The sequence below is a fragment of the Lissotriton vulgaris genome, chromosome 1_1, assembly GCF_964263255.1.
Source record: "Lissotriton vulgaris chromosome 1_1, aLisVul1.2, whole genome shotgun sequence".
Taxonomy (NCBI): Eukaryota; Metazoa; Chordata; class Amphibia; order Caudata; family Salamandridae; genus Lissotriton; species Lissotriton vulgaris.
The window spans coordinates 2,018,309,241-2,018,335,493 of NC_141685.1; the positions used below are offsets into that span (position 1 = coordinate 2,018,309,241).

Sequence of the window (26,253 nt, forward strand, 5' to 3'; positions counted from 1 at the left end):
ATGGGAACAGTCCAGCCCGAACTGCCAAGCCATGTCTTTCCTGTACCGGAATCAAGCATCCTAGGACCGGTTTCTGGCTATCAGCTGTCTTCAGCCAGGATAGCTTGACTCCAGTGGTGTGGAGAGCATGGAACTCACGTCTGAGCATACCCATCCCACTCAGGGTGACAAATGCAAAAACAACAGTTATGGACAGAATGCAGAACAATGTCATACATTCACCCCAGTACAGATTTCTGGGCCTAAATCCATCGTTTCTTTGCACTCCACACCACCTCAGTTCAGACATGGCCATATGCAAATCAGCCTTGACCCTGTGCCTCATTGGAACAGTCCAGCCCGAACTGCCAAGCCATGTCTTTTCTGGACCGGAATCAAGCATCCTAGGACCGGTTTCTGGCTATCAGCCTTCTTCAGCCAGGATAGCTTGACTCCAGTGGTGTGGAGAGCATGGGACTCACGTCTGAGCATACCCATCCCACTCAGGGTGACAAATGCAAAAACAACAGTTATAGACAGAATGCAGAACAATGTCATACATTCACCCCAGTACAGAGATCTGGGCCTAAATCCATCGTTTTTTTGCACTCCACACCACCCCAGTTCAGACATGGCCATATGCAAATCAGCCTTGACCCTGTGCCTCATGGGAACAGTCCAGCCCGAACTGCCAAGCCATGTCTTTCCTGGACCGGAATCAAGCATCCTAGGACCGGTTTCTGGCTATCAGCTGTCTTCAGCCAGGATAGCTTGACTCCAGTGGTGTGGAGAGTATGGGACTCACGTCTGAGCATACCCATCCCACTCAGGGTGACAAATGCAAAAACAACAGTTATGGACAGAATGCAGAACAATGTCATACATTCACCCCAGTACAGATTTCTGGGCCTAAATCCATCGTTTTTTTGCACTCCACACCACCTCAGTTCAGACATGGCCATATGCAAATCAGCCTTGACCCTGTGCCTCATTGGAACAGTCCAGCCCGAACTGCCAAGCCATGTCTTTTCTGGACCGGAATCAAGCATCCTAGGACCGGTTTCTGGCTATCAGCCGTCTTCAGCCAGGATAGCTTGACTCCAGTGGTGTGGAGAGCATGGCTCATAAGGAAATAGTTAAAGTAGTGTCATTCAATGTCAATGGTCTCAATAAAAAAAGGAAAATGCGGGCTATTGAGACTTGGATTAAAACAGAGAACCCCTCAGTTATTCTAATACAAGAAACCACATACCAGCAGGGAAAATTTCCGAGTTTGCAATGTTCAGATCCTGGGCAGCTTATAGGGGTTACTCTTCATCCTCAGTAGCACATAGAGGGATGGCGATTTTTTTCAACAAACAATTTCAGGCAGAGGTGGTTAACTCGGCAAGCGATCAAAGTCGTAGATAGTGCTGGGTCAGTTGTAACGTAGATCAACATCCTCTGATGTTTGCTAGTATATAGGCCCCAGTCGAGGATAATCCCCTCCCATATGAGGAACTTTTCCAATCTTTAATCCAAGTCCCGGGAGATTTGATCGTGGCTGGCGATTTTAATTTGTTAATGAATCCCAGGATCGATTCCTCAGCTAAATTGAAAAGTCAGTTAAAACGAAAAACTCTTATAACTATACACAGCTATAGCTCAATGCTGGATAATATTAACCCCTGGCGATCTGCATTTCCTAATGAAATTGCCTACACTGTTTTTCAGGGAGATTCCATACTTTTTCACGCATTGACTTTTTTCTTATTTCCAGGAATTTGTGTTTATTGAAGCGGAACATTTTCCAAAATGCATTCTCTGACCATGCATAGGTGGTTTTGGAATTAGCATTAGGTAAAAGTAGGGCAGTCAATAAAAGGTGGACGTTAAACCGTCAATATTTGCTGGAAGAGGACTGGGTATCTTCCAGTAAATCACAAATTGCGGAGTTTTTCCAGCGTAATCTTGGCTCTGCCCCATCCCACGTGGTATGGGATTCATTCAAAGCCTTTTTTTGAGGTCTAGCTAAAGGTAAAGATGCAGAAAATTCAAGTAAAAGGAAGGGTGAAAAACAGTTTGTAGAGCAAAAAGTGCAAGAATCTTTGATAGGTTTCTCTCTAATCCCTTGGCCCTGAATAAACACCAGTGGGTTCAGGCTAAGCGTGACCTGACTGAAGTATATAATGCCAAAAGCGACACCTTTTTCAGCAGGTTAGGCAAAAGACCTACGAAGAAATCAATTATACCGGGAGATTTTTAGCTTGGCTGGCGAGGGCCGCAAGCAATCAAATATTGGCTCTGAGATGCCCTACCTCTGGCGCTCGTAAGGAGGATTCGGAACAAATAGGAAAGATAATGGCCCAGCATTATAGGAAGATCTATGGCCAGCAATCATCAATTGATATCTCAGCATTGGAAGATATCTTGCGGGAACACTAAGTACCGGGACTATCTGAGGAAGATAAAGGGCATATGATGAAGCCTTTTACAAAAGATGAGTTAGGGGAGGTCATCAAAAATCTTCCAAATGGCAAAGCCTGTGTCCCAGCTGGTTTACCAGGGGAATTTTTAAAAAACATTCTTTGGGGTAATTGGGGATTTTTACTATTAGTTATAAACTCAATTTTTGAGGGTGGGCCCATCCCTTCGTCATTTCGCGAAGGAAGCCACCCTGCTCCCCTTATTGTTTATGTCTTCCCTAGAGGCATCCTTAGCTAGAGTACATCATACAATGCAATTTAGTTAACTGGTATCATACTGTATGTAAAAATTGTGTTTAATAAAACATTATCCCAGCTTGTAAAAACAACTTATGGGCTTTGATAATGCTTCTTTTTCAAAGTGATATGCATTTATTTACTGTCTATTCAGCTTTTTTATGAGCAGTGTTGAAAGTGGCTCTTTTCGCAGGGTATCCCCGAGATTTGTGCCTTCTGTTGCTTACTCATTTTTAGGTCTCGGACTAGGCAATGCATGCGCTGTCTCTTGGAGAGATTCTGTATACAGTATAGTGGGGGAAGCTCCGCTGACTTTCCGTCCAGGTTTTTCATTGGCTTTAATCAGAATTGCTGCATTCTGATTTGTTTCTGGCTTGTTTGTCCTTCCTCCTGATGGCCATGTTGTCATTTTAATCCATACATGGCTATCAGCCCCATTACTTTGCAAACTATTTTGTTCCTCTGCCCCCCCTTCCCTCCCACAGTCTGTAACTTCTCTGCCCACCCCACCCCAATCCCCCACTCCCGATCATGCCGTCTTGGAGTCACCCACTTTTGTTTATAATGCAAAAGGGCTCCCGTAACACGAGTCCTATTGCATTTAGAAATTATTGTTTTCTCGTCTGATTGGCTGGCTGAGTCGCGCACTTTATTTTGCCTGACCTGTCCAGCTGGCTAGATTGCGCATGTGTCATCCAGCAGACGTTAAACAGATGCTTCTGCGCATGAAGGATATACAAAACACCAACATTGGGGCTAATTGTAACACAGTATCGCCTGCTGTGTGAAATGAATTGCGTTCTGCCAAGAGCTGCTAACGAATTCTGCAGTGTAGCACAAAGTGTAAATCAATCGACTCTGTCTACTGTCCAAAAATCAGGACATATGCCAAATTTAGTGAAATTTACCAAACGGCGATAAAAACGGGATTGTTCCGGCATATCCGGGCCACCTGGTCGTGCGCCAAAGAATCAGAAAGGTGGGGTTACTGAGGAGACGGCCAGAAGAGGACTGTAAATAAAGTGCAAAGACAATTTACTATGAAAATTAGTTTCATGCAAAAACATGCTGGAATGTTACAGTAATATTAACAGATAGCTCTCAGCGCCTGGATCCGAGCACGCTCCTGCAGGTTAGGTGCACTTCATTAGCCGTGTAAAGGTGCCAGCCAGTTTAAAAGTTCTTATTACTCTTCAGAATGAAATATCAGTAGAGTCAAAAAAGTCTACGGTTTTCCAAACATTCGAAGGTGCAACAGATATCACCACTATATAACAAAAGGCCGTGAATATAATGCAGTGAAAAAGAAGGAGTTAGGTCCGTGGTGGGGCTGAGGGAGGGCTGGACCGTTTTATACAATGTGTCAACAAGAAGGTGTCCCTTTCTCAACTTATTTACAATATAAATAAGGTGAGAAGGGGGCACTTTCTTGTTGACACAGTGAATATAATGCAAGCACGAAGCACATGTACCTTAAAAATCTACGTAACAAAACATATACAAACTCCACACATATTTAATTTACTTTCTACACAGTAGCAGAAGCAAAGGCGGGTCATGGTGGACGGGGTACTTCAGAGAGCTGGTGGGAAACATTCACTCAACAAATTGCAAGGCGCCACCCCCCTTCGGGGAGTGGCGTCGTTAGTGGCAGCCAAAGGGCCGACCACAGCAAAGGTTCACTTCCGGGTCAGCCGACCCGGAAGTGCAAGTCGGCGAAGGCCAATAGAATTGGGGCTTATTGACGCCCCGGAAGTAATGATAGGGCGCGAGGCTTAAAAGCCTGCGTCCATCTTAGGGCTCCCTCTTTTGTACGCTGGCCGCCCCAGGAGTCGGACGTCGCGTGTAGAAGACATCGCGGGACCATCGCGTGGAAGCGAGCAAGCGAGGGTCAATCCGACATGTGGTTCAGGTTAGCGGGCCGTGCAGTGTGTTGCGTGTTTGTGGGAAGCGGCTCGCATGCGTTTCTGTAAAGCGTGCGAGTGATTTTGGTTGTGAGAGCGGGCGCGCGTTGGAGATCTGTCGAGGGAGCGGGTTTCTAGCGTGGTGAGTAGCGGCAGTGGCTCGCATGTGTATTTGTAAAGCGTGCGAGTGAATTTATTTAGGAGAGCGGGGGCGCGTTGAGATCTGTCGAGGGAGCGGGTTTCAAGCGTGGTGAGGAGCGGCACACGCGAAACGGGTGTGTTGCTGACGTGGCGACTAAGATTTCTTTAGCGCGCTTTAATCCCCGGCGCGGTACTGGCGGAGGCGCGGTGATCCGCTACTAAAAAGCGTTATTGCTGAACTTTATGAATAAGAATGAGCGTTGTGGTTTGGGGCCCGGCGCGGCGAATGTTAAGTATAATGCGAGAGGGGGCTAGAGCAGACGCGACCCCTCAGGAGGAAAGAGGGAGAGGCAAGAGAGTGAGGCGTACGCCAGAGAGGTTTAAAGAGGCAACAAAAGGCAAGCGGCCCAGGGCGAGTGAGCCCCAACCAGCATCACCAGGTGAGGAGGAGGTGCTAGAGACAATTGTTCTGAATCCAGTCGCAGATAAGGACAAAGACGGCATGGAGGGACAGAATGTTACTGCTAAGCCTACACAAATAGGAGGGGTCCCTGTCACTCATGTGGGGGTGCCCTGTTCACAGGGTACGTTACCGCCGGTAGTGGCGCAGCCAGGTAGCGGAGTGTCGCAAGTGTGGGTGCAACCCGGAGGGGTCGCACAGTTACCGGGGATGCAATTATATGGTTCTCATGGGCAAGCAATTGGTAATGGCCCCATAAGCTCGATGATTCCCACCATGACATACCCAACAAGTGCGGGGCCTGTAATGTTGAATGCTTACTCAAATTTAGGGTGTCCACCACAGGCGCCAATAGCTAACACGGCTGCTGATTTGACTGTGTCCCCTAATAGTCAGATGCAAGGGGGGGCAGGGGGGCAACCAACAGGTCACCCTCTGTTAGCATTCAGCCCGTTAATGTTTGGATCATCCTCAATGACCCTGTCGCCATCTACGGGGATCACCTGGCACGTGCCTGCAGAGATAAAGGAAAAAATACTCAGAGGGGAGTATGTGGACGTATTTGACCTCATTAATGCAGGGGTGGCGGCAGGGAAGTCCAAAGGGGGGAAAGAGGGCGAATATAGTCAAAAGAAGTCATGGACAGAGTGGTCCATGAAAAACTGGATCACAGGATTCGCCATTTATGCCGCTGTTATACTTGAAAAATACCCCGTGTTAGGTCCTCAAATGATGAGTTATATATCTCTGATACATGGTGCTGCAGCTGAGTTCCCAGGGCTGGGGTGGTTAAAATATGATAAAATGTTCAGGCAAATGAAAGCAGTCCACCCAGGTATATCATGGGACCAACGGGAGATCAATCTATGGCACACAGTTTTTTATTCTTCACCCTCAACGCCTAAGACTAGTTCCCCTGCTCAGAGTCAGTCCTTTCGGAGTGACAAGGGACTCAGTGATAAAAAACAGGCCTGCTGGCAGTTTAACAGAAATGAGTGTACTAGGGGGACCTCGTGCAGGTTCAAGCACTGCTGTTCGTACTGTGGGGGAACATCCCATCCAGAGATCAGATGTTTCAAGAAAAATGGAAATCCCAAAGAACAGTCCTCCAATACCACACCAAAAGGAAAGCCACCCAAAACATCCGACAAGGCTCCCAACTCCCATTAAACGTCATGTGCTAACACACCTCCTTAGTAAGTATGACAAACTCGAGGAGGCTCAATTCTTACTTCACGGCTTTACATTTGGGTTCCGCATCCCGTCTTCAGCATCCCCTACCAAAGCTCCTCCTCGCAATCAAAGCTCAGTGTGTCAGAACATGGAGGCGGCGCGAAGCAAGATCATGAAAGAGGTCTCCTTGGGGCGGGTCGCGGGGCCTTTCAAAAATCCTCCGAACCCTGACTTGGTAGGCTCACCGTTAGGCTTAGTCCCGAAAAAAGAGGAGGGTAAATTCCGCCTGATTCATAATCTATCAAGCCCTCCAGGGTTATCCGTCAATGATAAGTTAGACCCTGAGCTGTGCACAGTGCGATATACAACGTTCGACACAGCCATTGAAAAATTGCAAGCACTGGGTGAGGGTGCCCTAATGGCCAAAGCGGATATCGAGTCAGCATTTAGGTTAGTTCCTGTTCACCCAGAAGATACCAGGCTGTTGGGTTTCACTTTCGATGATAAATACTTCATAGACTTGTGCATGCCCATGGGATGTTCTATTGCTTGTGCAGTTTTCGAGACATTTGCTAGGTTCCTAGAATGGGCGGTGGAGCAATTCCTGACCTCAGACAAATCCCATGCAGTTGTACACTACTTGGATGATTTTTTATTCATGGGCCCAAAGAGTTCCCAATCTTGCAGGAAGGCCCTGCTGGGCTTCCAACAACTGGCGGGAGCTCTGGGGGTGCCATTGGCGGCTGAAAAAACAGAAGGACCAACTACATGTCTGACATTCTTGGGCATTGAAATTGACACCAGAACAGGTGTGTGCAGGTTGCCAAAGACAAAAGTAGATGCCTTCAAGGCTGCAATTGATAGCTGCCTGGGGGCAAGGAAAGTAACGTTACACCAGTTACAAGTCCTCTTGGGTCAACTGAGCTTTGCCTTGCGGGTCATACCAATGGGCAGGGCTTTCTCCAGGGGTATAGCAAGGGCAATGTCTGGGCTGCGTGCAAAACACCACAGAGTTAGGTTATCAGCTGATGTGAGAGAGGGCTTATTGATTTGGAAGTGTTTCTTGCAGGAATTCAATGGCACGGTGTTGTGGCGGTCTGCCAGCACTGCAAATGCCGATCTGGAACTGTTCACTGATGCGGCAGGAAGTATTGGTTTTGGAGCGATCTTGGGCCCTAAGTGGTGCATGCAGCACTGGCCTGATGATTGGGTGGAGCGAGGTCTGACCCGTAACATTTCTTTCCTAGAGTTGTTCCCCATAGTGGTGGCGTTGCACTTGTGGGGGGATATGCTCTCAAACAGGCACATTGTATTTTGGTCAGATAGCATGTCAGTAGTGATGGTGATCAATAACCAGAGAGCAACCTGCACATGGGTGCTCCGTCTCTTAAAAGATTTAATACTGAAATGCCTGAGACACAATGTCCATTTCACTGCTAGGCATGTTCCTGGGGTTGAGAATAAAGTGGCTGATGCATTGTCTCGTTTTAAGTTAACAGAATTCCGTGCACTTTGGCCGCAAGCAGAGACGTCAATGACAGCTTTCCCAGCGGAGCTATGGAAGCTTGGTGCCCCACTGCCTCCGAATTGATAACAGCATCCTTGGCCCCCAAGACTAAGAGTATGTATCAAAAGTCTTGGGAATGTTATATGTCATACTTAAAGGGATCGGGCCTAGTGGATGTTTTTGTGCCTCAGAGCGTGTTAGGATTCATAGTACAACAGAAAGAGAAAGGGAAATCGTGGCATTTATGAAGAGGCAATTATCAGCACTGGCATTCTATGCAGGGTTGCAGGGAGTTACAGACCCAACGAAGGACCAGAGAGTGAGAAGAGCGATGAAGGGTTGGGAGCGCTTAGCGCCTGGGGCTAAGGACTCTAGAAGGCCTATAGATGTAGGGAAGTTGGTAAAAATCTTGGACACGTTGCCGCTCGTTTGTTTTTCATCGTATGAGACCCAATTATTTAGGGTGGCATATGTGTTAGCGTTTTGCAGAGCTCTACGAATCTCCGAATTACTCCCGGCATCAAAAACAGATAGTGAAGGTGGTCTAAGGTGTTCAGACATAATAGAGTCAGTAAATGTCCTGAGGCTCAGAGTTCGAAGGTCGAAAACGGATCCTTTGGGTAAAGGGACCTGGGTACAATTGGGTAGAGTGGAAGGTGAGTCTTTCTGTCCAGTTAGCCTGATGAGAGAGTTCTTGCAAGCCAGGTCCCAAGGGGCCGATGATAGAGTACTGGTTCACATGAATGGTCTGCCCCTTACCAGGTTCCAGTTTACTAGGGTGGTTAAGATGACCTTAGCGAAGATCGGGCTTGACCCGTCAGATTTTACATCCCATTCGTTTCGGATCGGTGCAGCAACAACAGCCGCTGGCCTGGGGCTGCCCGAGCAGGCGATTAAGAGATTGGGTCGTTGGAAATCCGCTTGTTACGAACGTTATGTACGACCGCAATTAGTTTAACAGCTTTTATCATTAATTTTCCGCCCCCTCTGCTTTAGACCGTTTTTCACCTTGTTTCTTAATGTTTACTATAGGTACCTCCCTTAAGAGAATCCAAATATGTTGGTGCGGCCACTCTTTCATTCGCAGGGCGGGAGTGACCTTCAAGGAGACGCTCGAAAAAAGGGTGCACATGGTGCAAGGATGTGATCATCATTGGGTGGGGATAGGCGGGCAGCTCCTAGCTGACGTCCCGAAGGACTTAAAGGCGGCTCTGGCCAGGGGCATGCCTTATCCAGATGTATTCGTGTTGCACTGCGGAGGCAACGACATGATTCCGGCAGGGAGGAGAGGAGTTAAGGAGTTCTTGTTTTCCACTCTAGCAGCGGTCAAAAATATTTTGCCCAAGGCTATACTGTTATGGTCGGAAGTCATCCCGAGGCTGATATGGTCGCGTGGCGCACCCATGAAAGCAGTGAATAAATCGATAAAGAGGTTAAATCAGTCGGTGGCAGAAATCCTGCAGAAATCCAGCATTAGAACTATTCGCCACAAGTTGATACAAACGTCCAGGTCGGACCTATATGCGGAGGATGGAGTGCACCTTTCAGAGGCGGGCACTGAGATATTTATAGAAACAGTCTTAGGAGCCATTTCCGAAGCTCTCGAGCGCGGGGGGGGAGGTCGAGTCCGCCAGTAAGCGCCTCGCCCTGTGGCGGTGTTCCGGACAAGAATAACACGGGAACTTCTTGTCCAGTGACAGTTTTTACCTCGGAGTAGGTTTTTCGAAATCATCATGGACTCCGGGCTGGCGGGAGAGTTGAGGCTGACCTGCTGGTGGCCTTGGCTTCTCCAGCCCTACCCCGGAAGCCGCTGGTTGCCCAAGTGGGGGCATATTATTCACCTGCGGCTCTGTTGACCGGAAGGGGGTTAACGTAAAGAAAGCAGGCTATCTGGGTTGTGGCCTGCTGGCGCAGCCCTGAAGTTAAACCAAATGCTCATTGGAGAATGGGCGGTAAAAGAGTATATATGTATATAAGTGTGAGCTTTAATGCTGTGATGTGAAAAGTAACTTGGACTATAAATAAAGAAATGGGGTCAATGAAGTAATTGACCTGTGAAATTATTTATTAAACATACACACTGCAGAAAATCAAGCAAGACTCCCGAGTTTAATTGTTGGAAGGGGCCTCGGGATGTTGCATGCATTGGGGCGGGGGGAGAGTGCACTTTGTATGCCATCTATGCAAGGCGCCACCCCCCTTCGGGGAGTGGCGTCGTTAGTGGCAGCCAAAGGGCCGACCACAGCAAAGGTTCACTTCCGGGTCAGCCGACCCGGAAGTGCAAGTCGGCGAAGGCCAATAGAATTGGGGCTTATTGACGCCCCAGAAGTAATGATAGGGCGCGAGGCTTAAAAGCCTGCGTCCATCTTAGGGCTCCCTCTTTTGTCCGTTGGCCGCCCCAGGAGTCGGACGTCGCGTGTAGAAGTCACCCACCCACCCATCCCTAAAAATTGGTCTTTCTGGCAGGGCAGTAGCGGGGTTCCGGACAAGAATAACACGGGAACTTCTTGTCCAGTGACAGTTTTTACCTCGGAGCAGGTTTTTCGAAATCATCATGGACTCCGGGCTGGCGAGAGAGTTGAGGCTGACCTGCTGGTGGCCTTGGCTTCTCCAGCCCTACCCCGGAAGCCGCTGGTTGCCCAAGTGGGGGCATATTATTCACCTGCGGCTCTGTTGACCGGAAGGGGGTTAACGTAAAGAGAGTAGGCTATCTGGGTTGTGGCCTGCTGGCGCAGCCCTGAAGTTAAACCAAATGCTCATTGGAGAATGGGCGGTATAAGAGTATATATGTATATAAGTGTGAGCTTTAATGCTGTGATGTGAAAAGTAACTTGGATTATAAATAAAGAAATGGGGTCAATGAAGTAATTGACCTGTGAAATTATTTAATAAACATACACACTGCAGAAAATCAAGCAAGACTCCCGAGTTTAATTGTTGGAAGGGGCCTCGAGATGTTGCATGCATTGGGGCGGGGGGAGAGTGCACTTTGTATGCCATCTATGCACACAGCACCCTCTGCCATCAACGTCCTGTGTTTTGGAACTGCTTCTGTCTGCCCCTCCAACCAAAGGCGTGTTTCTTTCTGTGAATAGTAGAAGAACCGTGAAATCCTGCTGCAGTAGTCCTGTGAAAGATTTTAAAAATGTAAATACTATGGTCAGTGTGTTCTGCATATATGGCCATAATCTAATCCCTCGCGCCTTTGGAACACTTACTTTTAAAATTGAGTTCCTAGCCCCCTGCACTTAAGTGGGTGCCATGGACCTTTATAAGACCTTAGAACATTTCCTGACACTGGCATAGCTCTTGCTACACCAGGTGAGTCCCTGAAAACCACAAGCTTGAGTCTAAGCAGAGGCTCTTAAACTTTTCACTCTACTGCAGCCACTATATTCGAGGGAATCCTCACTTTTCCAGTGAATCAGTGGTGTATTTTATCAGAGAGAACATTAGTTAGATGTGGTAGGTTGATGTAAACATTCAACCAATGGAAAGATACTGAGGACTTTAGCAAAATTCCTCTGAAGAATACCATTTCCCCCTCGACTTTATTGATGTCAGCACCCCTGTCCTCATTGTTCATCTTTTAACGCTAGAACATCAGAAGTTTTTGCATAGACGTCCATGCATGATGTGCAATCACCCCTTCAGTGTTGTTGCGTCCTTACATAAGGAGATGGTGGAGCTCTTTTTCTTTCTGGCGGTGTGAAACTGGGTCATTCTCAGCTTCATTCACTCAAACATCCCCCACTGCAGCTTAATTTCATTGATAGACCACAAATTAAGTATTCTTTCTTATGTGACTGGTGCAGCGCATGCTCTGTCTCGTCAGAGACATGCTGTATTCAGTAACTGTAGTCAGCTGGCAGCACAAAGATTTTCAGGAGTTGATGGGGGTGTGCCACAGAAGTGTGCATCTCTCCTATTTTTATTTTGTACAGGAGAAGTAGGTAATGGAGTTACACTTTGAAAAAAACACTCACACATTCACACACCCTACCCACACACACATACACACACCCTACCCCCCACACACATAAATACACACACACATATACACTCACACACATTCACCCACACACATTCACCCACACACACCTCACTCCACCACACACACACAAACAAACCCTACCCACACACACACACATTCACTCACCCCACCACAGACAAACACACCCTACATACACACAAACACCGGCAGCGCCAGCAGGGGATGCAATGGCAACATGAGAGGGCTTGTGTCATGGCGACCGTGTTATGCAGTTAAACCGTGAGTTATTCCTCACTATTTTCACTCAGAATGGGTATACAGGGCTAGGCACGTGGACGCTGCTCGCTGCAGTCCCAGTGCTTCTGTTCTGTGTGAGGTAGCGCACTGTTTGAGGCACTTAAAGGGCACATGAGGTTCTTTGGGGCACATAGAAAATAAAACACACATTTGATGTGATAGAAATAAGAAGTGTAGGGTAGTAACTGTGGTCAGCTGGCAGTGCAAAGATTTTCAAGAGTTGATGGGGGTGTGCCACAAAATTGTGCATCCCTCCTATTTTTTATTTTTTATGGAGAAGTAGGTAATGGAGTTAGACTTTGAAAAAAATACACACTCACGCATTCACACACCCTACCCACACACACACACACACTACCTCCCACACACATATAAATACACACACACACACATTGACCTACACCACCTCACTCCACCACACACACACACACAAACACACCCTACCCACACACACACATTCACAAACCCCACCACAGACAAACACACCCTACACACACACACACTCGCATATACTTGCACCCAAGTGTAAGCCTTTCTTCAAAAAAGTACAGCCAAATGTTGGAAGTCGCTATTTTCTTTATTTTGGGAGAGCAAAGTGGTGGCCTTAGATACTGGATAATTGCACACAAACGTCTGCATTCTACTTCCCAATGGTATCTTTATATCATACACCCTCTCCTCATGTTCTGTGTTTGGTAATGTGTCAAATACATCACAAACTACTTTTTGAGCAGCGTTGGAAGTGCGTTATTGATCGAGTTGAACCGCTACCAATCTTGTGCCTGCTGCTTGGTTTGGAGTTTATCACTGATATCCTCCTAGCTCTTCACTGCTGTGATTACTCTGTCCCTTCTAATACTACTAACACTAATGTTATGTTACTGCTCTTACTACTTTTTTTTTACAAAATATACTGTTACTACTAATGTACTAATGCTGCTGTCGCAAAGCCACTCACGCCCCTGTTACTGCTCTCCTGCTGCTATTCTGTTCTTCTCCTTTATTACTGTTACTGCTATCCAGTTAACTGCTATTACTGGTGAGTGCCTACTGCTGTCTTTGCTATTCCTGGCACCTCTGTTACTGCTGTCCTACTCACACTTCTGTTACTGTTGTACTCCTCACACTACTATCACTGCTGTTTTACTAACACCAATATTAATGCTCTCTTGCTAACTTTTATCACTGCTCTCCTGGTAACTTAACTGCTATCACTACTCTATTGCGCATGATTACTGCTTTACTAGTAAAACTGCTGCATTACTATTCTTGTTTTTTGTTGCCATTAGGACACTGCACTTTTTCCCTGCTAACTAGTGATAAAGTGTGTGTACTCTCACCCAGGGGAGGGTCCTCTGCTAAGGTGGAGGAGCGTCGCCCCACTGCTTTGAAGCACGGCAAAAAAAAGGAAAAATAAAGTGATAATAATGAGATGCTATTATCATTATATTTTTCTGTGCTGCAGCAGTTTTGAGTGGAGGGGCTAGGCTGCGCATGGGAAAGGAGTGGTGGCACCCTCCTAAGTGTGCATGAATGTTTGGCTGGCCCTCTATGGCAGACCAAACATTCATGTGCACTTTGCATATTCTCCACCCAGGCTGCATTACAGCCTGGGTGGAGAACATACCCAGGCTTCCAATCCCCATCTGAGCACCCAAACCACGGCGCTCTGACCAATAACAATGCTGCATTGCAACATTGTTATTGACTCAGGGGAGCCTGGGTGCTTACCAATCACAACGCTGCATTGTGATTGGCTTAGGGAAGCCTATCCTGCTACCTGCTCCAATAGAAGCCAGGAAGAGGAGGGAAGAAAGGTGGTGGCTGACCTGCAGGTAAGAATTTCAAGTCAAGTCAAACAAGCTTTATTCGTTTTTTTTAAATACAACCATGAAGGCATTCTAAAACCTTTAAATCATTCCAATAAAAGGTACAATTTGCAATCAATCTGGTACCTTACATACATTAAGTGTAAACCAGATAAAGAAAAGTAATACATTTGTTAAAATAAAATGCAAACATCTGCTAAAAAGTAACAAATATAATACATGATCTAGGGAAAGCAGAAAACAATTAATAGGGAAATGAATTATTTTCGTCTCATGATCCAATTTGTTATATGTTAAGGTCTCCAAATGAGGAATATCCCTTCTTCTTTTAATCGCCATTTGAATAAAAACAATTACAGCATTACAAATCATCTCATTATCCAGGCTACAGATAAAATTAAAAGCATGTTTATCGAAATATAATTTACTATCAATAAACAATGGACGTAAAACTTATTTCCTAATATCTCCATAAAAAAGACAAAAGAGTAGAAAATGCAGTGTTGTCTGTCTGGATTTTCCATCACAGAGGCAATTTGGGAGGGTGCGATTCCACTTTCCTATATTTGGGAGTGCAACCAAGTGATGGAGAGTACCCAATCTTAATCTAGTCAGAAAAAATCTATGTTGTACATTTCTAGTAAATAATAAATATTGTTGGGTACTCAATGAACCTGGCCCTTCACAATATGATTTTATCACCTGTTTAGAGCAATCTACCATATCTCTTAGAGAGTCTCTTGATTCTAAGAGTCTCTGTTTTAAGTCCCTTTTACTATGTTTCGTAATGATCATGGGGTCTTTAAAAACTGCTTCCACCTTACACTCAATTAAAAGATTATAACTATACAGAAGCCATGGGGTTTTTTTACACTGATCCAAAGCTAAGTAATCCAATATAATCTCCTTTGTAAATTTTGTTTCCTCTTTAGTCCAAATCCGATATCAGAACGTAAGTGCTGCCATGCTAATGTAGTCGCTGATGTAGGGGACGGGCAGTTTCTTATGGACCATATATGAGGGGGTATGATTGGGTATGGCTAAAAGCCTCCTTAAAAACGTATTTTCCGGAATTTGCAATGAGGTATGATTACCTCTCCCCCATATTGCAGCTCCATAACTGGAACCTGTGAGACATTTGCTCCTATACAAGGGCAGAATTTCTCTAACTGGTTTATTTTTTGTGAGAATCTGAAAATGGCCTTAACTAGTCTTATAAATTTCAATTTACAACGATCTATGTGGGTATCCCAACTTCACTGGCTGGCAAGAAGAAGGCCTAAATATGAAAATGAGGGTGTTCTTTCAATATTGACACCTTCCATATGAGGGTATTTATTTTTTATTTTCCACTTTCCACAGGTCATTGTAAATGTTTTACTAAGATTGAGTATTAGGTTTTTCTTATTCATAAAAAGTGCAACATTTTCGAGTAAACGTTGTAACCCATTGGCTGTCCTTGATAGCAGGACAGCGTCGTCCGGAAGACTGGGGTAATACGGTTGCCAATACCAGAGGCTTCAGCTACCAGTTTTTGCAGAGTGATATCAACATTATTTATATTAAGGGAGAATAAGAATAGTGCAAGAACACACCCTTGTCGTGTGCCTCGGGTGACTCTAAAGCATAGCGTACATTCGCCATTAGGACCATAGCGAACTCTAGAAATTAATAGCGCAGAGATTTGTGATGAATATACTACAATATCCTCGGGAGCACCCATCTCTATTAAGGACTGCCATAGTTTTTCATGGTTAATGAGATCAAAGGCACTTGTCAAATTCAACAAAACAAAGACGTAGTTTGCCCTCCTTAGCGATGGTATATTTCCCTATCAGTACTTCGAGATTGACGCACTGCTCAATAGTCCCTATACCCCTTCTGAAACCATTTTGGGATTCGTAAGGATGTTGTTTTCATCTACCCAGTTTTCTAGCCTTTCTAGAAGAATCCTTCCCATCAGCTTTGAAGGAGAATCAAGTAGGGATATAGGGCCAGATGTAGGTAGCCCTTTACCGATCGGAAACGGCCGAAAATACCGATTTTCGGCCGTTTCCGATCGGTAAAGGGCTATTGAGATGTAGGGGCACATTTTCGGTAATTTTACCGAATCGGTATCATTACCGAATCGGTAAATTTACCGATTCGGTAATATGTACCGAATCGGTAAAATAATTACCGATTCGGTAATATTTACCGATTCGGTAAAATTACCGAAAATGCAATGTAGGTGGCCAATTTACCATTGGCACATGGCTTACAGAATCGGTATTTTACCATGGAATACAAATCCATGGTAAAATACTGATTCCTGTGTACATGCACATCTGTGCATGTACACATGTGCCATGTGACAGACAGACGTGCCCTTAGGGCATGTCTGTGTGCCACATTGCACACATGCCCGTTTTGGGGGTGCTAGAGGGTGTCAAAGTGACACCCCCTGCACCCTTGCCAAATTCGGTATTTACCGATTCGGTAAATACCGATTCGGTATTTGACTTGAATCCTATGGGCTTCAAAGGCCCATAGGATTCAATAGCAAATACCGATTCGGTATTTACCGAATCGGTAAATACCGAATTTGTAAGGAATCGGTAACGATTCCAGATGTTGGGACCTACATCCCATTAACCGATTTTGAAATACCGAATCGGTAGCATTCGGTATTTCAAAATCGGTAAATGGGATTTACCTACATCGGGCCCATAGTGCGGTAGCATTTGGCATCCCCTCTGTCCCTTTCTTGAAAATCGGGACTATGACACTTTCTACCCAACTAGTGGGAAATACCCCCCTGCTGTGGCATTACAGACCCTGAGTAAAATTGGGGACCAAAAACGATATCCCTTTTAATATTGTCAATAGGAACCCCATCTGGGCCGGATGCCTTTCCATTTTTACTTTTTTCTAAGGCAGTTTTAATTTAATTTATCGTTATCAGCACCAATTTGGCTGGGGTCACGGTTATAGTATAGCTGTTATCAGGGATTAAAGTATCTTCTTTATTCAGATTAAATATAGATTCAAAGTGCGATAATCATTCTTCTGGTGGTACTATGGTCTCAATTTTAATAGCTACCCCATCTTTAAAAAAATGGCTGATCCAGGGTTTTCCAAAATAATGTGTTATCTCGTGTCTCAGCCGCCTCTACCAGCTTATCCCAGGCTGATTCCCTAATTTCCTTGGGGCTGATTCACAGAACTAATCCGAGATAAAATCCTAAACTTACTACCTTTGGTATTCACAGAAGGCATTTAGTAGTAGTAAAGTTAGTACACCTAACTTTACTACTACTAAATGCCTTTTGTGAATACCGAAAGTTGTAAAGTTAGGATTTTGTCTCAGTTTAGTAGTAGTAAAGTTAGGAGTCCTAACTTTACTACTACTAAATGCCTTCTTTGAATACCAAAAGTTGTAAGTTTAGGATTTTATCACAGATTAGTTCTATGAATCAGCCCCCTTGTGTCTAAGTTTTGTTTGTATGCTTTTCATAAAGTACTCACCACTTTCCTATCCCTAGGTATGGATTTTAGAGCCCTTTTTAGTTCCTGATTTATTTTAGTGCACTTTTGGTCAAGCCATGCAGGCTGAGAATGAGCGTGTTTCTTATTCTTTAGTTTAACATTTTTAGAAATGGAGCCTGCTATATTACAAATGGCTCTTATTACATGTATGTCTGTGGACGATCATCTCAGGCAAACAGAAGTATAATCTTGGGTATTTGTGCCAGGGGATTAACACCCTACCATTTTATAAAAGTGACATTTTCAGCATGAGGCTTAATATTAGACACCGAATACTACTCTTCCGAATATATCGGGATTATTATCAAAGCAAGGGATAAAGGGAGATGGTCGCTAAATGGACTTACTATGTATTACAATGTTTTCAACTATTCCTTTGCAGTTTCCTGAGATCAGAAAATGATCAATACTTGATAAGGATCGTGCCATTTTGTAAGTCTGATTAGCGATTTCACTCCTTTTTCCAGACTGTTCCAGGAGTTCCAAATTATATTTATAAATTAAACCATTAATTAAGGCTCCATAGGCATCATCAGGGAAATGAGAACAAGGATCACCCTGATCGTCCCCATGTCCACAGTATTCTCCATTCAAAACTTTAACTTTTGTGCTATTAAAGTCACCCGCCCAAATGAGCACACAATCTCCCCTAATGCCTCTTAGAAATGTATCTAATTCCTCCTTTAGCAACATGATTACCTTGAAGCTGGTGTTATCGAAAATATTATTATAAAAGTTAATTATTATCATAGATCGGTTCCCTTTTGTGTGAAAATGTAAAAATTTAAAGAATTGAGAATTTGTGTAAAGTTTTTTAAAGATTAACTGTGATGAAACTGAAACCAGGGCTGCAAAACCACCTTTGGCTCTCCTTTCCCTTGAGGGAATAGTTTCGGTGGAAATCGTTTTAAAACCATCAATGTAAAAAGATTTGGTATACCAAGTTTCTTGTAGGCGTAATAGTGAACAAGTTCTTAGTTCTATTAACCATTCTATACTGTTTGGTTTATTCCTCACCCCGCCACGGTCTAAGATTTAATAATCATATTTCCATACGAGGTAGGATAATCTAAAGGTTTTTGCTAGGGCTGGTGGGTATAATTTCATGATTACTGACTAACAACTGCTCTTCCTTCTTTGATAGTCAGCCGGGCTTACTACGGCCACTTAGGAGTAAGAATCTATTATGCTCGGGTAAAGGTATATACAAAGCAGTACTCCGAATTTGTTCACTATTAAGGAGTAACTGCTCACATAGAGCATTATAAAAATACCCCAGTGAAACAGCAATAATAGTTTCATTTACAGAATTGAAAACTCCTGCATTTTTAGAAGAGAACAGGCCAAGTAGAGCCCTTACTACCCCTGGAATACGGAATGTTATGACAATGCAATCACCTGGACAACACTTCCTTGTCCCACCCACCCAGACTACAGGTCTGATCATAATAATGTCCTGGAATAGAAGATTAGTACTATATTGCAAATTAGTGAACAGTCCTATTCTTCAGGGTCTCCCTTGACTCTATGGTCTTATCCATCAATTCCGGTACCTTTTGTAGAACTATTAAATGGGGAGTAGCCTGGGGAGGTAAGTGTAATTAATTCTAGGAAGACTTAGAGTGCATCGTGTCTGGTAGGGTCCTCTTATTTTTCCCATTAGGTAAAGTTCCAGTTCGAGCTGTAATAGGTATATTTTGCTTGTTTGGTTGTACAGGAAGTTCCACAGAATTGGACTCCATATTTGAAACCGGGATCACTGTATGGTTTTATTTGATGACACGGTAAGGTTAGACCCTTCACTTTTTTTTTTCCGGTTGCTTTGTCACAAGTTACATTAAAGTGTTTGTTAGTGGGCAACACATCCATAATTACTTTTGTTAGGTTATTGACATCAGTTTTAATTGATTTAATTTCCAGCGTTAGCCTCCTCTCAATGTTATCGATTTTCCTATGAAGTTTTTTAAAAAGAGTATCAAGACCTGGAGTATCACTTGACATTGGTACCCCCCTGCTCTCCCTTGTCCGACAGTTTGCTTATTGCCCTTACTTTTTCTTTATAGCCGGCATCTGTGTTGAAGATGTAAATTCAATGATTTTTAGCTATTGTTGCTTACACTTTTTAGCAGGTCAGAAGACCATTTCGGATTCACTTGTCAAGGCAGAGATTTCCAGGGGCACGGTTAAAACACATGAGCCCTCTTTGCTTGATACTGCAGTTCCAATCTTTTTAGCCCTATACATTTTTGGCACTATCAGTTTTAGTTAGGTTGGATTCAATTAATAATATGTCCTCCCTGATTTTTTTCAAAGCAGCATTCAGTGCTGTTTTTGTAGAAGCAAGTTGCTCCTCTGCATGTACGATTTCGTTATTAATTAGGCCCATAGCACTCTTCAGATCTTTTGTAATTGGAACATTATTAATTTTTGACCTTCCGCTTGTGGTTGGATTCGCTGAAAGCTTCCTGTTATTCATAGTTTAAAGAAATCCCCAGTATGATGGATTACTACAGATTGATATAGAGTTTCCTTACTGGGCTTTTCTCCTGTAAAATAGCAAGGGGGATGGCCCAGCCCTGTCCTGATGCAGAAGGGCTAGACGGCCCCGGCCTTGGCACGGGCTTTGCCCGGGCACGCCAACGAGCGTCCCATGCTGCGGGAGCACGCAGATGATTTTAAAGCGCCTCGGGCGCAGAACGATGTCGTTGGCTGCAACAAGCGGCAAAGGAGGCTGGTGGTCATGGTCCCTGTCTTCCAGTCCCCACAGCAGAGGCAGCAAAGGAGAAGATGGGCGTCCGCGCTGCGGAACCCCGAAGATGGTTTTAAACCACCTCGGGGCGCAGAACGATGTTGTTGAAGGCAACAAGCCGCAAACAAGACTGGTAGTCATGGTCCCTGCCTCCCAGTCCCCACAGCAGAGGCAGCAAAGGAAAATACCTCTATCCCATGCTGCTGGAGCCTGCAGATGATTTTAAAGTGCCTCAGACACAGAACGATGTTGTTGTTGGCAACAAGCTGCAAAGGAGGCTGGTGGTCATGGTCCCTGCCTCCCAGCCCGACAGTAGAGGTAGCAAAGAAAAAGACGGACGAACCACGCACGGGAGCCCGCAGATGGTTTTAAACCACCTTGGGCGCAGAACGATGTTGTTGGCTGCAACAAGCCGCAAAGAAGGCTGGTGGTCATGGTCCCTGCCTCCCAGTCCCCACAGCAGAGGCAGCAAAGGAAAATACCTCTATCCCGCGCTGCTGGAGCCCGCAGATCATTTTAAAGTGCCTCAGGTGCAGAACGATGTGGTTGGTGGTAACAAGCTGCAAAGGAGGCTGGTGGTTGTGGTCACTGCCTCCCAGTCCCCTCAGTAGAGGCAGAGTAGATGGGCGTCCCCAGGTAACTATTTATTTTTTTGTATTTTCTCCCCCCTTCCTCCCCACTACCGATTCGCAGGAGCAGCCACCACTGCTCTCTCACTAAAACACAGTATATTTGGCATCTACCTGTTTGGTACATTTAATTTACGTATATATGTCCATAGTAAATGGCACTTTATGTACCCAGGGACCGCAAGTCAAATGGTGCTAGTGGGCCTGCATCACTTATTGTGCCACCCAGTAGCACTTTAAAATCATCAAGTCTTAGGCCTACCATCGGAGCCTGTAGTGCAGTTCTAAACTGCCATTTTGACCTGGTAGAATAAACCTTTTTCCAGCCCAAATCATTCCTTTTCAATACTTATAAGACACACCTAAGATCGTCCCGAAATGCCTAGACACAGGGCCATTGGAATTATGTGATTCTGTGGCTTTTTTTGTGGCATCCTTATGGATTTGCCACATTTGCACAATATCCTTAATTTGCTGCATAATCTGCAGATTTTAACAAACAAAAACATTTTCTTCTAGCTCAAATGGATCAAATGTTACTAAAACATGGTATTGTGTTCATGAGCATTAGAAGGCCCTTTCAGTTGGTTATTTCTGTATTTGGTTGTTAAACTGGTAATAATGAGGTGGAATCTTTGCCCAGGCAGATTTCCATGTATAAAAATAACAAAATAATGAAGTCACACTATAAAAAAGGTGCTGCATTATGCTGCATAATTTGCCTTTCCTTGGTGCATAATTTGGTCAACCCTAACACATAATTTGGTGATGCACACACAAAGAAATCTGACAACAGACCTGCTCTTCCTTTTGTCGCCCCCAGATAGTTTGGAGCCTTGACAGAGGTGGCAGAACTTTCCAGAAGAAAATATGGGGGTAGGATAGGGAGTCCATCCAATCAAAGGCTGGCACAGGGTAATAAAAGTGGAGCTCTAGAGCCACTCAATAGAACACTTTTAGACCTTTGGAAGTTACAGAAGAAAGACTGCTCTGCTGCCAGATGACTGCAATGCTGCTTGAGGGACTGCCTTGCTGTCTGAGAAGGTAGACTGGATATGCTTGCCTTCATCCCAGACTAACCAGAGTGATTCCAAGAGTCAGTTGGCTGACCTCCTGTGTGAGCTGCATGGACACAAACAGCTTCAGAGGCCTCCCTGTAACTGCCCATCGGACCTGCTGCTTGTGATATCGGGCTGGCGGTCGAGGATGTGTGACTTTGAATATGTGTAAAGAAATACTGGTGTGTCTAAATTGAGAAGAGCGAGGACTTCAACATAGCTGAGAGGGTTTGGCATATGGTCCTTTTGAGACGAATAAGAGATTCTATACTACGGATGGATGTAGTTTATGGCGGTAGAGCCTTGTTTGCCCAAGTCCTGAAGATGCCTGAAATTTTAAAAGGCTGAAATGCGTCAACTGTTTTTCGGAAGGCACCACTACAAGAGAATTTATGTTGAACATATGAAATAGATTGGGAGGAGCTCAAATATAAGGAAAGGTTAAAGGATTATACCTTTAGATGCTCCCTCGAGTTTGGTTTTGGTGACCTGGTTACAAGGAATGTTCTTTTGTAATTAATTGGAAACATCCTTTTTGATATAGTTGTGGGCAAAGAACCCTGGATTATTTTTATTTGTTTGTACATTGTGCATTTGTATGTATATTGTATATATTTGTGTATATATATATGTTGACATCGTGTATATATGTAAAAAATAGAAAAAGAAAAGAGAATCAACCTTTTGAGAAAGATATGGTTTACTAAACTAAATATACAAACTAACTTTTGACTTTTTCTTTGATCTTTTGAATTTGGTGGATTGCAGGCTGGTCGAGGAGATAATTAATGGTATCTGTCCCCTAAATAGTATTGGTAAATGGTCCATAGGCATCACTCTGATTACCTTGCATCTGACCTGCTGCAGCTGGATCTGCCTGGACCTGCAATGGGACCTGCCTCAGCCATGTTTCCATTCCGATTAGACCTGCTTTTCGTGCCTCCAGCAGACCTGTGCTTCGAGCTACACCAGCGACAGCCCACGACAGCTGCCAATGCAAAGCTACACTTATGACCATACTTGATGCCTGACTACCTCTTTGTGCTACAAAAACGACCGGCCCCAACACTTAACCTGCATTTCGCGCTACAGCAATGACCATCCACAGGACTCAGCCTCCTCCTCAAGGCCTCCTCAACACCTCGCCGGACTTTGAAGGTAACTTTTCAGTGGGACTACCATGGTCCCTGTATCTGACCTGCGCTCCATTGTGATTGGGCTGAAATTGTGACTTTTCCCTGGTCTAGCGCAGACATATGAAGTGGAACTTTGTGCTTTTAGATACTATTTTTAAAAAAAATTCAATTCCATATCTCTGGTTTAACTGATTGCATTTTTTTCATTCTGATATCATTAGTGGGAGGCCACAAAGAGAGCAAGGGGGAGGGGAGAAGCAGGGCTAGACAAGCAGGGAGGGATTAAAAATGGCACTTATATGTTCCCATCAAGTACTAAAAGACAAATGCTAAAGACATCTGTATAATGAAAACTAGTTCACTGATATCAGCAGTGGAAAGATAATTCCTCAAAAAAAGAAGATTAAAGCAAAATGAGTCGGCTGAAAGAAAACACAAGGACAGGAAAGAAAGCTTTAAATCAGGAGGGCATTGAAATGGACAAGACTGCTATCCAGTTATCAGCAAGAGGTAGGCGCAAATTCTAAAACTATGTTGAAGTTTAGATTACAACACTCTCTATGACAGCACAGTTGTCTGTAGTGAGGCCACACAAACAATACTGGTACAAAGGCAACAGAGCAGTGGTAGCCTTCTGTTATTAGCGTGGGTGGAAGTAGACTTTCATTTCACAGTGTAGTGGCTAGGCACCATTTACTATAATCTGCTACAAAAAGGGGGGAAACAGACTGTCTATCGCACATAACCATACATTGTACCTAGGTCCTAAGATTTTTTTGGGTTGCCCATTATTTTGTAATGTGAAGAAACCAGCAGCAGATCAAACTGGCACCTACTCCTACACACTGCACCTGAAGATCATTACTAGCTGGAACAATAAGCAACTGAGCCTATTGTGTTGATCTGCCTTATATATTTATGTTTATCTTTTCTACCTTATCTTCTCCTGCTGTTACCTTTTTTTGTTACACCCTGATCACTATTCTTTAAAATATAGTAAGTTGTTTCTTTTGCACTTCACTGAAAGTACAATAAACCTATTATTTTGAATGAAAAAAGAGCACAACATTTGTTTGTAAGTGTGAGAGGATTAGTGTACAAAAGTCTCTTTTGCTTCCAGTACCCCTGCGGAATAACTCATGGTACCTGTGCTTTATTTGAGGTGGTGGATATTGATGAGGGCCACCAGTCCTTATTTTGGGGGACTGACACTTATTTTTCAGAATCAGATATCTACCTACCGAGAGCAAGAGAGGAAAAAAAAAACAGATCGAAAAGCCACAGGAAGAGAAAGACAGTAAAACCATCACAAAGGGAGAAAGCAGGAACCAGCAAGAGTGAGATAAAGGGTCAGGGAGTGTCTGGTAGATTAAAGAGTCATGAAGTGTATTTAAGACTACCAGCTGTGGTATTCATCACAACAACTTGTAATTGCACCAGCTGCAGGCTTCTGAGCAGATCTTCGGGCACTGGCACTCATTATTTTAAAAATTAAGCACTGTATTGTACATTATATTACAGTAAGTACACATTGCACACATTTGCTTAAACATAGAGAAACGATCAATGCACTTTTGTTCCTGTGGGATTCATTTAACAAGAGGTGTTAGACCTGACTTTTTCAGTGGGTTTATCACCAGCCTTTTTGAGCCTACAGCAGCACATGCGGTGTTGCTCGACTTTTAGTAGGTGGGTTTTAAAAGTGCTTCCCACCGGCTTTTGCTGGCCTAATGCTTGCATACACGCGATAGGGAACGTGCAGAGCTGCCAGCTTGCTTGCGTTCACGCAAGCGTGCACGTGCACAGCTGCCAGATTTCTGCACCCGAGGCACCATCTGGAGCATGATAACTTTCACTTTGGGAGCTTCTGCGTGCGCACCACTTTTTTGCCGGTGCACACACGCACACAACTCCCTCCACCTCTCTCTTCCACTACAGCCCCCATCTTTGCATTCCCCACGGCCAATGCTTGTTTTCTTGGCTTGCCAGCCCTCCTCTGGAGCGCTGTGTTTTCACCTACTCCAGCACCATTGTAAACAGCGCTCATGTTTTCACTTCCTCTTGAAGCCCCCCAGCTTCTACGCCGTTTGGAATTACATCTTCGCTCCCACCCCCTCTTTCTCCTGTTGTTGCAGCTGCACTTGAGGTTTCACCATGGCCGCCACCTGCCTAACTTTTCTACTCAGGAGTCTTATATTACCTGTGCCATTATGGGGCCATGGAACACGCTCAAGTTGAGTAACATTAATTCTCTAAATAGACAAGACAAGCGAATGACTGCTGAGCCCTTACACAGGAATCTGCCTCAACATTGCACTGCCGGGTGAAGGAGATTGTTAGTTAATTACACTGTTTCAATGAGATCCGACGAGCGCCATATATTCAAATACCAACCAAATAAAGTGTTTGTTTGTCCGTCGCATCCTCTTTACACAGGACTATAACCTGCATCAATATGGCACACTTATCAGGTGATGCCACGTTTTCAATTAAGTCCGAAGAGCAGAGGACCGCTGTATTACAAAATACGCTGTCTGTCTTATCATTCATATCTTACCAATCGCAAGGACGCCGGTCACCCCTGCACTTAAGGAAAGGAGGTTAAGTCAGGAGATTTGGCTGTAACCTGAATTCCTATAACGTGTGGCTTTAGTTGAGGATGAAGTGTGTGTCTGAAGAAGTAACAGGGTGTACCCTGTGTACGTTATGTGAAACGCCACCCCATCACCCTCCCAAACTGTAGCCTCTTGTTTTTTTGCCACTCTGCAGATGCTACTCAGGGTGAACAAAGATGTTCATTTACATCTAAAACCAATGTTTACAATATTTGGTGAATGTTAAACTTTCTCCTAATTAATAAGGGACTGAAATTAGAACAGCAATTTACACTGTTTGGCATGCAAACTCTCTTTATCGACCCCAAAAATCAAAGGCTCGATTTGGCCTTGCTGTGATTGACTACTGTGCCTACAGGTTGCATATTCGTCTGAACAGTCTGTGCTTAATCCTGTTTGTGAAAACAAATTATGTGCATTTATAAAATAGAAAATCCCCCTTCTGACTCATGTTTCGCTTGCAGCTTGTTCTTTTGCAGCAAAAAAATATTTAGCAATGTTTTCAAATTCTTTTATAGTATCCGTGATGTGGAACCAGAGGCATTTTATTAC

The 26,253-nt window shown here is 44.4% G+C and overlaps 1 protein-coding gene across 1 annotated transcript in view; it reads right to left on the reverse strand.

The window, feature by feature from the left end:
- LOC147751542 (uncharacterized) overlaps positions 1 to 26,253 on the reverse strand; it is a 785,370-nt gene that overhangs the window by 596,376 nt on the left and 162,741 nt on the right. The gene's annotated exons all lie outside the window — the stretch shown is intronic.